This window comes from Geotrypetes seraphini, chromosome 4 (genome assembly GCF_902459505.1).
Source record: "Geotrypetes seraphini chromosome 4, aGeoSer1.1, whole genome shotgun sequence".
NCBI classification, from domain to species: domain Eukaryota; kingdom Metazoa; phylum Chordata; class Amphibia; order Gymnophiona; family Dermophiidae; genus Geotrypetes; species Geotrypetes seraphini.
The window spans coordinates 43150401-43167877 of record NC_047087.1 but is presented as its reverse complement, the minus strand read 5'-3'; the positions used below and the strand labels follow the sequence as shown (position 1 = coordinate 43167877).

Below are 17477 nucleotides of genomic sequence, written 5' to 3'. Positions count from 1 at the left end.
CGTCTCAGTGGAGACACCTGCAACATATCTACCGAGTTAGGTGCCCGTTGGAAAATTTACTTGTTTAAAATTGGTTTTTAATGGTGCTGTTCAATTAACAGGACTGATTGAACCAATTAAAAAAATTAACCCCTCCTTTTACAAAGCTGCATTAGGCTTTTGTATCACCAGTCTTGGCGGTATTAGCTCGGATGCTCATAGAATTCCTATGAGCGTCAGAGCTAATACCGCCGTGGCTTTATAAAAGGGGGGGGGGGAAGTTGGGCATCTATATCAGCTAGGTGTGCTGATCTAGATGCATAACGGTAGGTGCTTTTCGTAGATCCGGGGTTTTTGTTTCTTTAATAGCACAGTTTAGGTTTGTTATTTTTTACTCAGCTCAGCATCATTAAACCTCAGAGCTATGACTGCTATCTATTCTTATACTGACAAATAACAAAAGTTTGATATACCAAAAATCATATAAATAGGAATATTGTAATGTGTGACAGCCTCAGCACCCTGAGGTTGTGGGTTCAAACCCACGCTGCTCCTTGTGACCCTGGGCAAGTCACTTAATCCCCCCATTGCCCTAGGTACGATAGATAGATTGTGAGCCCACCAGGAAAGAGAGGGAAAACTGTTTGGGTACCTGAATAAATGCATGTAAACCGTTCTGAGCTCCCCTGGTAGAACGGTATAGAAAATTGAATAAATAAAAAAATAAAAAAAATAAATGTTTCATGCTGGAATGCAAAATCTAACATGTAATTATGAACTCCCACCACCAAATTCTTACCTTCTAAGTGAAATTTATTAAAAAGATGGCCAAAACTATTTAAAAACAAATAAAGACTACTGTATATGAGGGGACAATGAAAAGTTCTTAGCCCAACCAATAAAGCTGGGGCAGTCTCCATCGATGGTTAGTCGACACTTAGTCCAGCGATTTTCCACTTTTTTTCTGACAAAATGAAAAACATGGAAAATCACTGGTCCAGGAGTATAACCCTTGATGGAGACTACCCCAACTTTGTTGGTGGGGCTGAGAACTTTCAGCGGACTCTTGTAGCTCAAATTTGCCTACAATAATATTAGTAATCAAGAACCCAGTGTGATACAGTTAAAAACCTGCTTGGTCACAACATTTTGTCTGACTGTAGAGCAGTGAATTACAAACTGTGTGCCGTGGCGAGATTCCGGATGTGCCATGAAAGACATCCTGTATGTGAGTTCAAGTTTCAAGTTTATTTCGTTTTTGATAAACCGCCTATCCAGGAAAATCTAAGTGGTGTACAGCAAAGCAAATTGTATAAAGGAAGATTGAATGTTAAAAGTAGGCATAATTACATGAGGGGTAAAACCAAATATAGGAGACATAAAAGAAATGAGGAGAAGAAATACAATTTTTTTAAAAATAAAAAGAAGGGTAAAAGGGAAAACACAAAAGGAAGAGGAAATAGAATATCTTTTCTGTATTTTAATGATCTTATATATTATAAATATCTTTAGATAAAAATGTTTTAAGTTCTGATTTAAACTTAGATATGGAATCTTGCTGTCTAAGTTGGATGGGCAGAGTATTCCATAAGGATGGTGCTGTGATGGAAAAAATGGATTTCAGTGTGGTGACATAAACAATTGTCACGTCGATGGAATAGATAAGATATTTTTGATCACTGGAGCGTAATGTTCTAAGTATAGAGTAAGGAACAAGCAATCTATCAATAAAGGCTAGAGAATGTTCTAATTGTGTTTTGAATACAAGAAGTAGAATTTTGAATGATATGTGATGAGAAACTGGCAAACATTGTGCATCTTTTAATAAAGGGGTTACATGATCAAATTTTTTGGCTTTGTATGCTATTTTTTCAGCCAGTCGGTGTCAACGCCTTTCCTCCTCTTCACTACCACCCCCACCCCCCCCACCCCAGTGTAGTAATTACAGGTTTAGCAGATAGAGGGACTTCCATAATCCGGCAATTTGTCTGGGTTTTGGAAGTCTCCCAAGCTCAGGGCCCGAATCTGGAGGGCATCCACACATGCTCAGACTTCAACGTGATGACATCACATCTGTGCATGGTGTCATCCTATCGACGTCCACTTATGCTTGGAGGCCCTCCAGACGCGGACTCAAGTTCAGTGTGCCGGGGTAGAAAAAAGTTTGTGAGACACTGTTGTTGATCACTATTAAAGGAAAGGGAGAGGGGGTTATCATTGTTTTGTTTTGTTTTTTTAAAACTATACCATTTAAGTAAGCTAGAGATTTTATAAGCACACTCTTTCACGCAATTGTAATTCCAGAAATAGAATGAGTGGTAGAGTATTATTTGTGATGATCGCTTGTTTGTCTTTCCCTATCAGGATATTTGTGTCGTAACCATATTGCAGATATTAAAGGAAGGTGAAGATATCAGATATGAGCACAGTGTACCATATCAGACTATCTCCTGATAAGAGATGCTATACAGGAGTTTAACTACCAATATATTGCAATATATTTCATTTCAAACAGCTCTTTAATGTTCTGCTCCCTAACATAAAATATTTGATGAATGAAAAGTGCATTACAGTTTCAAAGTAGACTGCTCTTCCAAGAAGCAAACACCATTATCTATTATTTAATACATCTGAATGAGTAGCACAGACTAATGATATCACACTGCAGGTTCCCCATTCAACCACAGGGCACTCATGCCTCACAGCAAAAGGATAACGTCCCAGAGAAGAGTAGCGGTAACAATTTAGAAAGTCTGTTGTACAGCGAAAGCTTTATTATCCTGACTTGATTTTACATCTAGGACATGTAAGGGTTAATCATTGCCAGCCGTTTGCCTCTGGTTTTTCTCCCTCAGGGGAGCTGGAGCAATAGACTTCTAGGTGTAAGGCAGGGTCAGTGTTCCTCTCCTTGGGTCAGCAGGTCATGTGATAACAGAAATCTGAAACTTAGATTCCTAAGAGACGCAGGTGTCAAACACATTTTGTGGTCGGCTGCAGACCTCTCCTTGCGGTTTTCATTCTATTAGGCACACACAAAAAAAAGGCAAGACACAGATCTGTGGTGTGCAATTGTATGGATTGGTTTTAGAACTGCTGGTCGGAGAGACTTTTCCATGGCAGCCTTGAGCTCCTGTGTTTTTCTAGGTAGATGTAGTTTCATGGCAGGGGAGCCATTTGGGCTTATTCAGGGGAGGATTTATTCTTGTTTTATGTCCAATGAAGAATAGTGTTAGTGAACAAGCTTATTTAATATCTTTTTATCCAAATATTATGTATTATGCTGTAACCATGCACAAACCAGCATGTGTGAGGGGCCGCTGATAAGTTCACAGCCCATCAAAGTTGGGGTAGCGATTTTACACTTTTTTCATTCTGTATTTTTCCAATAGAACGAAAAATAAAAGTGGAAAACTACTGGACTGGAGTGTATAGCCCTCGATGGAGACTGCCTCAACTTTGTTGGTTGAGCTGAGAACTTTTCAACGGACCCTTGTAAAGAGCACAGGCAAAGGAAGAATGAACCAGATATGTATGTAGATATGGGTTATTGTCAGTATTCATCCAATAATTTCTCCCAATTAAGAGCCTTGTCTTAAGGGTAGAACATATTAATGAGAGAACAAATATGTTGATAAGTTGCTCTTAATTCATATCTCTTTAACCTTTAATATTCTTTTCACTGAAAGAAAGAAAACTGTCTAAAAATGTTTTCAAAGGCAACAAAATTCATATATGCTGTTATAGTACAATATTTTTCTATTGCAGAGGTCAGGTTCAGGGGACAGAGTCTGACTATTTCTCTTTCCGACCCTACTGGAAGAGTAGGATCCTTCCTTCAGCCTCAAATCACTGGGGATAGGGTAATTTAAGCTACACTTGATATAACCTATACATCACTGTCTTCAGGGCCAGCTTTAAAATTAAACTCTGATGTATGAATTTAACAAAAATGAGATAAAAATTGGCAGGGGTTAAAGAGGGTCAAAGTAGTCAAAACATAAGAGAAACTATTGTTATATATATATATAGTATCGATATCTACACACACAATGTCATTTTGTACAGTAAAAGTATTATTATATTTTTAGACATTCGAAATAATAATAATCCTTTCCTGTTCTTTTTATGTATATGAACAAAAACAGAAGAAATCCTCCACACAAATCGAACACACAGAACACAGTACATGAGATGGGACCAATGGGACAGATGGAAATTCTATTCATTTATTGAGCCAATCAGGGCCTTCGGCCCCTCCCACTGCATCCCAAGATGTACTGGAATGGGGAAGCCCCATCATTTACAGCACGCGGCCCTGTAGGCAGGAGGAAGTGGGATTCCCTCCTGTCGTTTTCTCATCTGAAGGTATGGGGGTTCCGGGGAGGTGGGGAGGTGGTCCAGGAATGTTGATGGGATGGAGGGGGCAGCGATGTCAGGGGATGTTGGGGGAGATCCGGAAATGCCAGCGGGATATCGGAGATGTCTTGAGGATATGGGGGATGTCAGCAGTATATTGGGGATGTCAGGGAATAACAACACAACAAATCATTTATATACTGCATCTTCCTCGCAGTTCTGTGCGGTTCACATTGCCAGGAATCCCAGAAACCAGCTCAGCTGATGTGGATTCCTCTGCTGCGATGGGAAGCCTGCGGGGTTTTTTTCCCACTCTTTGGGTGGTGGGAGGGGATAGTGACCACTGGGGGAGTAAGGGGGGAGGGGTCATGCTTTAAATCCTCCAGTGGTCTTCTTGTCAGTTTGGGCAGCTTTGAGGAACTTAGACGCAACTCAAACAGGTCTAACTGCCAGCGTCTAAGTTCCCTCTAGGAAAGCTTTGATTATGGCTGAGGTATGTCCAAGTTGAAGCCCTCCCGATTCCGGCCCATAACACACCTCCCAACACACCCCTTTGATCTCTGTACGCACAGCAGCTTAGAAGTGCTGTTGCACATCCAAAAAGCTGGTTTTGATTATCGGCACTTGGACATACCTGCTATTAGGACATCCAAGTGCCAACTTAGGCTGGTTTTTGGGTGTTTAAAAATTTTGATTATGAGTCCCATAGCGTTTGAAAATATCAAACCCTAGTAAGCATTATAGCGATTCCGGCAGAATTTTTTAAAAATGTATTTCTTGTTTCATTTCATTTTATATTGTAAAATGCCTGATCTGTTGTTCTAAGAAATACTGCAATTAAATATCACATACTAACATACCTGCCCCCCCCCCCCAGACACACACTTTTACAAAACCGTAATTTGATTTTTAACACCAACCATGGGGGTAATAGCTTTGATGCTCATAGGAATTCTATGAGTGTCAGAGCTCTAATCGCCACAGTCGACGCTAAATGTCACGCTACAGTTTTGTAAAAAAAGGGTGTGTGTAAAGAAGTATATTTTTTTTCAATTTAATACACCTTCCCTCTTTTTACTAAGCCATGGTAGAGTTTTCTACCACAGCCCAGAGTGCTAAATGCTCCGACGCTTAGAGAATTCCTATGAGCGTCGGAGCAGTGTTGGAGCATTTAGCACCCTAGATTGCGTTAGAAATCTCTACCGCGGTTTAGTACAAAAGGTCCTTTATTATTACATAGGGACACTAAAATATTGAGTACAAGAAAAAATGTTGGTAGACACAATATTGGGTAAATTCTATATTAGGCACCTAAAAATCAGCACTGAAAAAAACCAAACACTATTCTGTAAACCATGCTTAAAGTTAGACACTGTTTATAAAATAGTGCTTACACCCAAGAACCATGCCCAGTGGTGTAGCAAGGGTGAGAGGCGCCCGGGGCAGCATGCTTCTCCCCTCCGGGGCAGCATGCCCTTGTCTCTGCCCCCACGCTCCTTCCCTGATCCCTCCTGCCGCAGGCACCCACCCTTCCATCCCCCCGTATTTCTGGCTGTTCACCGCTGCAAGTAACAACTTCAATGTGCTCCTCGCAACCCCGGTGGCTCTCCCTCTGACATCACTTCCTATGCGCGGCACCCGGGAGAGCCGACTCGGCCGCAAAGAACACGTTGAAGTTGCTCGCAGTGGTGAACAACTAGAGGTTCGGGGGAAGAGACGGGGTGATGCGTGCGTGGCAAGGGGAGGAGAGGGAAGAGGCCGAGGGGGCGGAGAGGAGGAGGGGTTCTGGCGCTCCCACAAACATGGCACCCAGGGCGAACCGCCCCCTCCCTTACTACACCACTGACCGTGCCCAGTTTTAGACATGAACACCCTTATTCTTTATCTACATGCGTAACTTAAAAGAATGTGTCCTCTCGTTTGATCTTGTGCCTAAATTTACACGTATAACTTGTAATTATTTCTAATTAGTGCTAATTATTGGTGCTAATTAGCTTGCTATTAAATGCATTTATTTATTTATTGGGATTTATTAACCACCTTTACAATACACTGAATATTATTCAGGTACTGTTAAGTATTTTTTCCTATCTGTCCTGGCATTAAATTACATGAGAAAATTGGGTACATGCCCAAATTTACATGTAAAATTTTACTAAACTGCGATATAGGTTTCTACCGTGGCCTGGGCTGCTAAATGCTACAACACTCATAGGAATTCTATGAGCATCGGAGCATCGTCGGAGCATTTATCACTCTAGGCCACAGTACAACCCTCTATTGCAGCTTAATAAAAAGGGGAGTTAAGGTGTGCGAAATGCTGTACCACATATTGCATACCTGTGGGCTGTGTGACACATAACACACACTAATTCCAACAGAGCACTTTAGTAAAAGGACCCCTGAAATTTTAGCTTGCACTAAACAAAATGAAACAAAAACGAACGAATGTGCATCCCTGGTGGGCATCGACTTTCTTAGGTTGCATTGCTGCTGTACTACTTAAGGATGAAATAAATGGCTATTGATTATTCATTTTCTGTTTAGTTGATGCATGAGGTCTGCCTTGGGTACACAGTTCAGTCCTTATTAGTTGATATTTTAAATCACAACCAGATTAAAATATAACCAGTATGATATATTTGACATGACAGGACTGGATGGCATAAACTTCCTCTCTGAAATATATACATCAGTAGGGTTCAACAGCAGAATGAATTCTATTGAGCTTCAGTGTCCAACGTGTTGAAAATAAATAAGTTGGCCCACCGTATACAATTCACTGTTTTCATGAAACATCTGGACTTCTGCTTCCAAAATAATTGTTCATATTCTTTGCACAAAAACACTACTGAAGACAATTTGGGACTTAAAGGGTAAACACAGAGTTTTGCTTTCAAAAGAAAGGGAAATGGAATTTGATGTAGTATATTGCCTTTGTGTGGTTACAATCAAGGCAGTTTACATATTATATACTTGTACTTATATTGTACCTGGGGCAATGAAGAGTTAAATGACTTCCCAGAGTCGGCCACTAGGCGGGGCTGTTATGAATGGGGTGAGGGAGCTATGACTTACCTTGGCAAGGAGGACAACTCTGTCCTCTACATTGTAGCGGACTTCTGGGGGTATGTGAACGTTGCTTTGCTAGGAAATTTGGTGACCTAAAGCTTGGGATAGAAGAGAGATTGTGGGTTTATTGATAAAAATCCATTTGCACAACTTTATTTAATTTGAGAAAGATAGCCCACCCTGTTCTATTTAAATATCTTTTCAAACACTTATGTGATCTGGCTCTGTAGGATATATTGGGGGGAAAATCAATGTCATGAAACATGAAAAATAACCTATAAGAGCCCAAAACATACCTGTAAAACAATGGCGTGCAGTAAGGTCTTTCAGGGGATTAAGTGAATCCCCAGCTCTACAGTCCTACCAGTGGCGTAGTGAGGGTGAGAGGCACCCGGGGCAGTGGAACCCCTCCCCTGCCCTCATCTCCATCCTCCCGCTCCTTCCCCGCTCCTGCCTGCTACGCGCCTCCCCCCCACCCTTCCCTTCCACCGTAACTCTAGTTGAAGTTGTTGCATGCAGCAGTCAACAATGTATTCCTTGTGACCCTGTCAGCTTTCCCTCTGACATCACTTCCTATGCGCGGCAACTGGAAGTGACATCAGTGGGAGAGCCAACAGGGGCACGAAGAGCACATTGTTGACTGCCGCAAACAACTTCAACTAGAAGTGGAAGGGAAGGGGGGTGCGTGTGTGGAGGGGAGGAATGGGAAAAGCGGGGGTGGAGAGGTGAGGGGTGCCAGTTCACTCACCATGGTGCCCAGGGTGTACTGCCCCCTCTCCCACCTCTTAGTACGCCACCAAGTTATACTTTTGTAATTTTTTTTTGTTTACTTTTTGCTTGATGTAGTTTGATTTGTTGAGTAGGCAGCCTGCTCAAACAGGCAAACTGCATCAAACAAAAAGTAACAACAGCAACAAAAAACCCAGGGCTCTTGGGCTGGGGATTCTCTGAAGCCCCTGACAGTACGGTTCTGAATTTGATTGGCTGGGCAGCATCTGTCTGTTGCTTGCTCAACCAATCAAATTCAGAACAGTGGCCTCAGGGCCTTTAGGGGGGTGGGATGAATAGTTTGTGCACACGCTCCTGCAAAACCTTAGTCAGGAAACAAAGCATGAAAAACATTTGAGAAGGAAAGTAAGCTCATGTGGAAACATAATAAAATACCTTTTTCTACCTTTGCAATCCTATTTTTTTAATCATTAAATGACAGCTGTCCTGCCTATTAGAACTGCCAAGTTACTCAGTATCAGGAAGTAGATTTTAGGCCAGTTCTGTATATCTAAGTGCCTCATTTTGGTGCTTTACAGTGTCTTCTATCTACAGTGTGGGTCTTTCCTGCATGTTGAGGCCACTTTTAGCGTGGAGGTAAACTGGCCCCATTTTCCTATTAATGGCCATGCACTAATTTTTCCGTTACTGCATGGCCATTAGCATGTGAGTCCTTACCCCCACCTAACCACATGCTAATCAGTCCAGTGTTCCCTCTAAGGTGAGCGCATGAGCGATCGCTCACTATTTTCAGTGGCGTCGCTCATGCTTCTTCTGGTGTCGCTCACTCGAGCGGAGGTGAGAGGAAGCGGGGGCGGTGGCGGGCTGCCCTGCTCGCCTAAGATGCAGCAGCGGCGGCGGCGGCTCCTTTCATGATCCCCGCAATCAGTGGCATACTAAGTGGGGGGCGGTCCGCCCCTTGTTCTCATTGGTGTAACGCCGGCCCTGCAGCTCCGGACTTCCCCACACCTGCCCCCCCCCCTTCGGATCACTATTATTTTAAATGTTATAGCGGCGGCGCTGTATCCATCAGTGGAGACGTCTAACCTCGGCCTGCCCTGAAACTCTTACTGCAACAGTGACTTCCTGTTCCTGCCTAGACGGGCGGCTGCTGCAGTAAGAGTTCCGGGGCAGGCCGAGGTTAGACGTCTCCACTGATGGATACAGCCCCGCGGCTATAACATTTAAAATAATAGCGATCCGGGGGGGGGGAGAAGGTGCGGGGAAGTCCGGAGCTGCAGGGCCGGCGTTAGAGGGAGTAAGAGTTGATGGTGCCGCAGGGTCCCGCGGGGGGAGGGAGGAAGGAAGAAGAGGAACCGAAGCATGGCAATTTTGGGGGAGCAGGTGTGGGGAAGTCCAGAGCTGCAGGGGAGAGTGTTGCGGTACCCAGCTGGAGGGAGAAGGAAGATTTGGGAGGGAATGAAAGGAGATGCCAGGGCTTGGAGGGAAGGAGGAAGGTATGCCAGACTAAGGGAAAAGGAAGGGGGAGTTGTGAGAGCATGGAGGGGGAGGGAAAGATGGAAGAATAGGAAAGGAGAGAGATGCCAGAGAATCAGGGAAGGGAAGATACCAGAATATGGGGTGCGAAGGAAAGAAAGGAGAAGAGAGAGATGCCAGAGCATAGGGGATGCGGTGGTGACAGAGAGAAAAAAATGGAGATGTGGCAGAGCTGGCTGGCTTTGGGGGTGGGCAAAATCTGGAAGGCAGTGGGGGGACATAAGGAGGCACTGGGGGCACAAAGGACACGGGAAGGAGGCACTGGGGCACTATGGACACGGGAAGGAGGCACTGGGGGCACTAAGGACATGGGATGGAAGGAGGGAGGGAATAGAAAGGGACAATTGTTGGGCCTGAGTGCAGAAAGAAAGAAAGGATACTCAGTCAATTAATAGATGTCCCCTTTTGATGAAAAAAATAAATGGTCACGTTACCACTGACTTACTTTCTCTTCAGCAGAGTCAGCATCCGCGCTGAGGTGCAGGAAGGTCCTGCGATGACTCGTCTGCTGGCTCTGCTCTGGAAGAAGTAAGTTACGTCGGAGGGGGTGGACCCGGCAGACGCAGTCATTGCGGGACTTTGCCGCAACTCCCTGCGTCTGCCGGGTCCACCTCCTCCAACGTAACTTACTTTTTCCAGAGCAGAGCCAGCAGACGAGTCATCGCGGGCCCTTCCAGCATGCGGCTGCTGAGTCCGCTCTAGAGCAAGTACGTCAGAGTGGGGTGGATTGGCAGCAGGCAGCTGCAATCATCACAGGACCTTGCTGCATGAAGGGAGAGAAAGGAGCAGGACTGCTGGAATGGAAGAGTGGTGGAGGGAAAGAAAGGGGGCAGGGTGGTATGGAAGGGTGGTGCTGATGGAATTGATGTACAGAGAAAGGGGAGAGACATAAAGGGGAAGGATATTGGAGGGAAAGAAAGGGGGAAGATGCTGATTGAAGAGGGGTGGATGGAGGGAGAAAGGGCAGACATTGGATGGTAGTGGGGAGCCTATGCTGGATGGAAGTGCAGATGGGAGAGATAAGGGAGCAAATGCCAGAAGGAAATGGGAGGAGAGAAAGAGGGGAGCAGATGCTGGATGATAAGTGGACAGAGAGAGGAGAAGGTACTAGATGGAAGGGTTGGAGAAAGAGGGTACATGATGGAAGGAGGGGATAAATAAAAGGAGGACACATGATGGGGAGAAAAGGATTGAGTTAGGGAAACACTGGAGGGGTGAGGGAAAGAGGTGGCAAGCTTTAGGTAGACAGTAAAAAAGGACATTGATGAGAGGGTAGTAAGAACATAATCTAGACAGATGCAGAAAATAAATTGAAAAGGGAAATGAGGGGGAAAAGGGAAAGGGATTGCAGAGGAGAGGTGTGGGAGAGGGAAGGAGAGGAGAGAGCTGCCAGACCAATGGGGATGAAAGGAGAGATGGAAGGGGGAGGCATATAGTTTCTGGAAGGGGCATAGAAGGAGAGAAGATGCCATATAGGGGAAGAGAGACGGCAGACAGTGGATGGAAGGAAGAGAGTTACAAGAAGACGAGGAAAGCAGAAACCACAGAAGACAAAGGTAGAAAAAAATTTCTATTTATTTATTGCATTAGGAGACATGTGTCACTGTTTCTGTGAAGCATTGTATGCAGAGTCCAGCTTTTTGCTGGTTCAATTTAACCTTTGTCTATGTATTTTTATTTTATCCCCCCTTTTACAAAACTGTGAAGCGTTTTTTAGCACCAGCCGTGGTGGTAGTAGCTCTGATGCTCAGAATTCTATGAGCATCAGAGCTGTTACCTCCGTAGCTAAAATCCATACTACAGTTTTGTAAAAGAGGGAGGGGTTAGTTTGTGATTACATATTCCATACTAGGTGAAGGTGTTTTCTGTGTTCTGTGTGTTCGAAAGACATAGTTTTCTGTTAGGATTGACAGTGTAGGATTGATCTGTGCTGGTCTGGCTTGTTTAGTTTTACAATGGGTGTATTGATGTACTGTTCACTGCAATATGTAAGATGCTGCCTTTTCCTAGGTACTCATGTGTGACGTGTGGCTTGTTACTAAAAATCATGTTTTTCGTACAGATGGGGGGGGGTGCCAAAAAATGATGGGCCCTGGGTGTTACATATGCTAGGTACGCCACTGTATGTAAAGATACCAGAAAGCTGGCGAAGCAAAAACTTTAAGTAAATTGTTATTCTTCTAAGTTTTGAGTATTTAACCCTCCCACAATCTCACGGACACTCGTTTCAAGTTTCAAGTTTATTGAGATTTTGATTTAAACGCAATATCAAATATTTTCAATGTGTATAACAAAAATAAATTTTGGGAAATAAATAAAACCATTTGAACAATAAACATACAAACATGTCCATAGATGATTAAAAATACATAAGGAGTACAAGGATAAACTACATTTGTTTAAAAATGTGTCCTCCGTGCCTGCTCATAAATTTGTGGAGTATGTAACTTGTCGCTCATGCATATTTTTTTTTGCACACACCTCATCAATCCTTAGAGGGAACATTGGTTAGGACCCGACTCTATAAATGGTGCCTAAATCAGTAGGCACCTAGAAAAATGGTGCCTACCGCATGTCAATCAAATGTTGATGCCATTTGTACAATCTTGCCTACTGGCACCTAACTTGACTTAGGTGCCGGTAGGCGCCACAATGTTGTGCTGGTATATTAGGCCAGGGTTTTATAGGCCTAATTTACCAGTGCCTAACGTCGATTCCTACTGGCACCTAAGGCAGTCAACACCCAAACTCCACCTCAACCATGCCTACTTTTTGGGTAGGCATAGATAGGCGCTTCAGTGTAGACGTCTACATGGTACCTACCGAGTTAGGCACCTGTTTGAAAATTAATAAATTGTTCAAAATCTTTTTTTTTTTAAATGGAGTTTTCAATTACCACACCAATTGACAAAGTAATTAGTTGGGCATCTAACTCAGTAGGCATATCAATCGGGGCACCTACCGGCAGGTGCCATTTATAGAATCAAGGCCTTAGTGTGCAGCGATATAGAGATTACTAGAGAAGAGAGATATCACGGGAGAAGGACATCATGTTTGGGAAGATCGAAGGAACCCGTCAAAGAGGGTGGACACACTGAAAACAACCATGGGGCTGACACTGGACTAGCACAAAACCGACTTCTTTTTAGATCTTTAATTTATCCAGTCGCTAGGACTTGAACATGAGTCAATGGCACCTAACAAACAAAACTAATTAGCGCAGAACATACCTCTGTCTCCAGACATTTCCCCAGGGCTAAAAAATACATTTTATTTTTTTGCAGGTGTGAACCACACACCGATTCCATAACTACCATGGCATGCCTAAGCGTGCCCCCAAGGTAGTGCTTTATATCCTGCAGTAAGAATATATTAGTGTTTACTGCAGCTTTGTAAATGGATCCCTTAATGTTTCCATATCAGAATAGCCTCAATTAGACTTAGCATATTTAAGTGATGGTTCTTGGCACCAGAGTAGCAAAAATAGTTAAGTATATATTATATTATGGAATTCACTGGTAGGTTATTAAGAGATGTACTTGTTAGGATAACAAGATGACATTTAGGCAATCAGTCTGAAAGATAGGACAATGTATGATGGTTTCCACTGTGCTCAGGTGTTTCAAGCGAAGATAGAGAGCTTTTGTAGAACATACTGAATAATAGGAGGGCTTGGCTGACAATTAAAATATGGTGGAGGTGAACATTTTATAAAATTTTAAAACCTCTGTACAGTTTTTAAAGTGTTGTCTGGACAGGCTTCAGTAATAGTTGCTTCAAAGTTACATATTTATCAGCCAACATGGTCTTTGAGATCAGCCATTAAATCTATATTGGAAGTACCGCCTGAAAAAGTGATTAATTTTGAAGAATACCGGGCCTCGATATTTTATACTGCTGGGCCTCATACGAGGGGGTGCTTAAGAGTTCTCAGCCCAACCAACTGACTTCCTAAATTTTGAGTGTTATTTTGCCACTGTAGCTGAAAAAGTGCCAATTAAGTGCCAATTTGCAGAAACAAAATTCTCTGTTTTGACATTGTTTCAGATCATTGATTGAACCATAGCCATGCCATTCTCTTCTTGGTTGGACTGAGAACTTTTCAGCACCCCCTCATATGTGGAATCAGTTACCTGTTGAAATGAGATAGATGAAAAGTTTTGAAGAGTTTAAAAGAGAACATACATACAAGAATGTTAAGGAATTTTGTATAGACTTTTAAGATGGGTGGAAGAGACTGGAGATATGGTGAAAAGTTCAGTTGGTGCATGTTAAATGCAGGGTTGAGTGTTTAACAGTCTCCATTTGGAGGAGTGGAATGTGTTTGTTATGTTTTAATTTAGGTAGTGCATGTTGTATTTTCATTATGTGTGTTTAATTTTATTGCGTATGTAATGATTTATACTCCACTTAGAATTTGTAATGATAATGCAGAATAGAAATCTGGATAAAAACACATTTTGGGGGTAATTTTGTGGATCTCATAATGGTGAAAAGTCTATATGCACCTTTCACTCCATGAGATTTGCAGTACAGTGGTGCCTCACACAACGAACTTAATTCGTTCCAGGAGCAAGTTTGTTATGCGAAAAGTTCGTTATGTGAAACGCGTTTTCCCATAACAATACATGTTAAAAAAAATAATTCGTTCTGTAGCATAAAATATGCTAAGATGACATAAAAAAAGATAAATTTTTTGTTATTATTTTTATTTAGATACATCTAAAAACATAATTGTTTTTTAAAACAACACACATTTTTTTAATTTAAAGACAGACTAAGTAGAGTCTAATTTTACAGTGAGAGAGGGCAGAGTCTCAGCGGCAAAAACTGGGACTTAACTGTTCATTTTTTTTTTTTTTCTAGCATCGGGGAAGCGGCGAGAGTAGCTCCGCCCCCCCCCAACGCATCAGCAGTAGGCGCCGGGCCCCTGCGAGCCGACGGTCCGCCACTGCACAGGGAGCCAGGCGGAGAGAGGGCAGTTAAGCGCAGTGCCTGCGCGGAAGGATGCAGCTCGGGCGACTTCGTTGTGTGAAACGAAGTTCGTTGTAGGAAGCAAGACATGAAGTTCGTTGTGCGCAGCGTTCGCTGTGCGAGGCGTTCGTTATGCGAGGCACCACTGTATTTTTAAAGTACAAGTACAGAAGCGCTTTCATTTAATAAAAAAATATGTAAATATAAAATCATAAGTGTTCGAGGGTTGTGCAAATGAGGACAGAGTCTGCGGGGGGCAGGGATGGGGAAGGAGTCTACGAGAACAGGGTGAGGATGGGGACAAACTTTGTCCACATGCCATTCTCTAGTTACCACGTAGTAGCTGTTGGTATTATTCATTCTTTAATGGTGAGGAATATTCTCCACTGTGGGGATGATTCTTTAACTTCACCTAAATGTGGACACATGAGGGGCATTTTCGATAGGACATCTAAGTCTAACTTTGTATGTTTCCCGTAAAATGTCACTATGTTACTATATATGTATCATTTGAATCATCCCTCTTTTATGCCTACCTTATTTGGTAGATCAATGTAAGTTTCTAATTTATTTATTTTTTTTTTTTTAAGTACTCTAATTGATTATTGTTTTTTTTTTTGTTTTCAGAACAAGTTTTTGCAGTAATTAAGAAAGTGTTTTTTTTATTTTAGACAAATCCACTTTATATACCTACTTATGTCCTTGGAGTGTTGTGATTGGATTGTGGTAATGTGATATATGCAGGCATATCAGGAGGAAATATGAAAAGACTGCAGACATTTCATATACAGTGGTGCCTCACACAACGAACTTAATTGGTTCCAGGAGCAAGTTTGTTATGCGAAAAGTTCGTTATGTGAAACGCGTTTTCCCATAACAATACATGTTAAAAAAAATAATTCGTTCTGCAGCATAAAATATGCTAAGATGACATAAAAAAAGATAAATTTTTTGTTATTATTTTTATTTAGATACATCTAAAAACATAATTGTTTTTTAAAACAACACACATTTTTTAAATTTAAAGACAGACTAAGTAGAGTCTAATTTTACAGTCAGAGAGGGCAGAGTCTCAGCGGCAAAAACTGGGACTTAACTGTTCATTTTTTAAATGCCTGCATGGTTGAAAATGTTGTCCATTTCCTTGGGCAGATCATTCTGTCTATAATACTAGTTTATACTTACAGTATTACAAAATGGTCTAAATGGATAAGCTTTTGTTTTCCTGTTTCTTTCAATATGTAAACAGATTGCCAATGGTGAGAGAGAACAAAGCTGTTATTTTTCTAGCATCGGGGAAGCGGCGAGAGTAGCTCCGCCCCCCCAACGCATCAGCAGTAGGCGCCGGGCCCCTGCGAGCCGACGGTCCGCCACTGCACAGGGAGCCAGGCGGAGAGAGGGCAATTAAGCGCAGTGCCTGCGTGGAAGGATGCAGCTCGGGCGACTTCGTTGTGTGAAACGAAGTTCGTTGTGGGAAGCAAGACCTGAAGTTCGTTATGTGCAGCGTTCGCTGTGCGAGGCGTCCGTTATGCGAGGCACCACTGTATAGCCATACATCTCTTGCGGAATATCCATAAATTTGATCTCCTTTATTCGTGAAGTATCATTGGCTTATGGCTAAATTACTATTCTGCACATGTGCCAATCACTATCACCAGCGACTCATCTCATGTAAATTTGACGACCCTCAGCAAACTTCATTTGCATGTGCAGTTTATTTTTATGTTTATTGTTCATTTGATATTCGTCCAGTGCAAAAGGTCTAGGTGGCTTACAATTCTTTTTTTAAAAAAAAAATTCTTTATTTATAAATTTTCAACATTTGACAATAATATCTGTCAAAAAGAAAAAAAATACAATGAACTGAAATAGTTTCTAAGAACAAAAATCAAATACTCATGAGCCATAATTTTAAGGAAAACACTTATCAAAGTATAGTTAGTCCACTATAGCTGAGGAAGGAGTTAAAGAATATACTGAGTAATAACATTACAGGAAAACAAGAAAAAGGAAATTAAAGATGAGGCTTGACAACCCCAGAACCATATTCACTGAACAGATCTATTTGAATTCAATCCTCACGGTGAGGAGGTTAACTGACTTTTAGTAGCAATAAACTTAGATAGCTGCTGCGGCTCATAAAAAACCATATCTATGCTGTTTATTATATCATTACACCTTTACAGGGATATCGCAGAGTGAAAGTTGCACCTATCTGCAAAACCTGCGGCCTCAAAAAGCAAAAACTGTTTTCTATGGCTTACAATTCAAAACAAAGAACAGAGGAAAGGAACGCCATAACATGACTCATCTTTTTGAATCGGTACATTTACATCCGCTGCAGCCACCTGTCGGATTTTACTGGCGCTATTAGAGAATCCGGCCCTTAGACAACAATTCTATACACCCCTTTTTCATTTGGCATACACATGAGAGCTTACAGATGCACCTAAATGAATATGCATGGAGAAGATTTGAATGCTTGGCCCCTCCATTATATGCAGGTCTCTCTCATGCATATTCATTAGTGCTATCCTGAAAACCCGACTGGCCTGGTGGTCCTCCAGGACAGGGTTGGGAACCACTGGTTTAGAGAAACGTAGAAACATAAGAATTGCCGCAGCTGGGTCAGACCAATGGTCCATCTTGCCCAGCAGTCCAAAATAGCGGCGGCCCGTAGGTCAAAGACCAGTGCTCTAAATGAGTCCAGCCTCACTGCGTACATTCCAGTTTAGCAGGAACTTATCTAACTTTGTCTTGAATCCCTGGAGGGTGTTTTCCCCTATAACAGACTCTGGAAGAGCGTTCCAGTTGTCCATCAATCTCTGGGT

At 42.4% G+C, this 17477-nt stretch overlaps 1 long non-coding RNA gene across 4 annotated transcripts in view; it reads left to right on the top strand.

Annotated features, from left to right (window-relative positions):
* Positions 1-17477, top strand: part of LOC117359149 — an 83615-nt gene that overhangs the window by 45182 nt on the left and 20956 nt on the right. For all 4 annotated transcript variants that reach the window (XR_004539171.1, XR_004539169.1, XR_004539168.1 and 1 more), the window contains 3 exons: positions 3369-3508; positions 3745-3839; positions 4125-4344. This is a non-coding gene — a long non-coding RNA (uncharacterized LOC117359149). The remainder of the gene's footprint in view (positions 1-3368; positions 3509-3744; positions 3840-4124; positions 4345-17477) is intronic.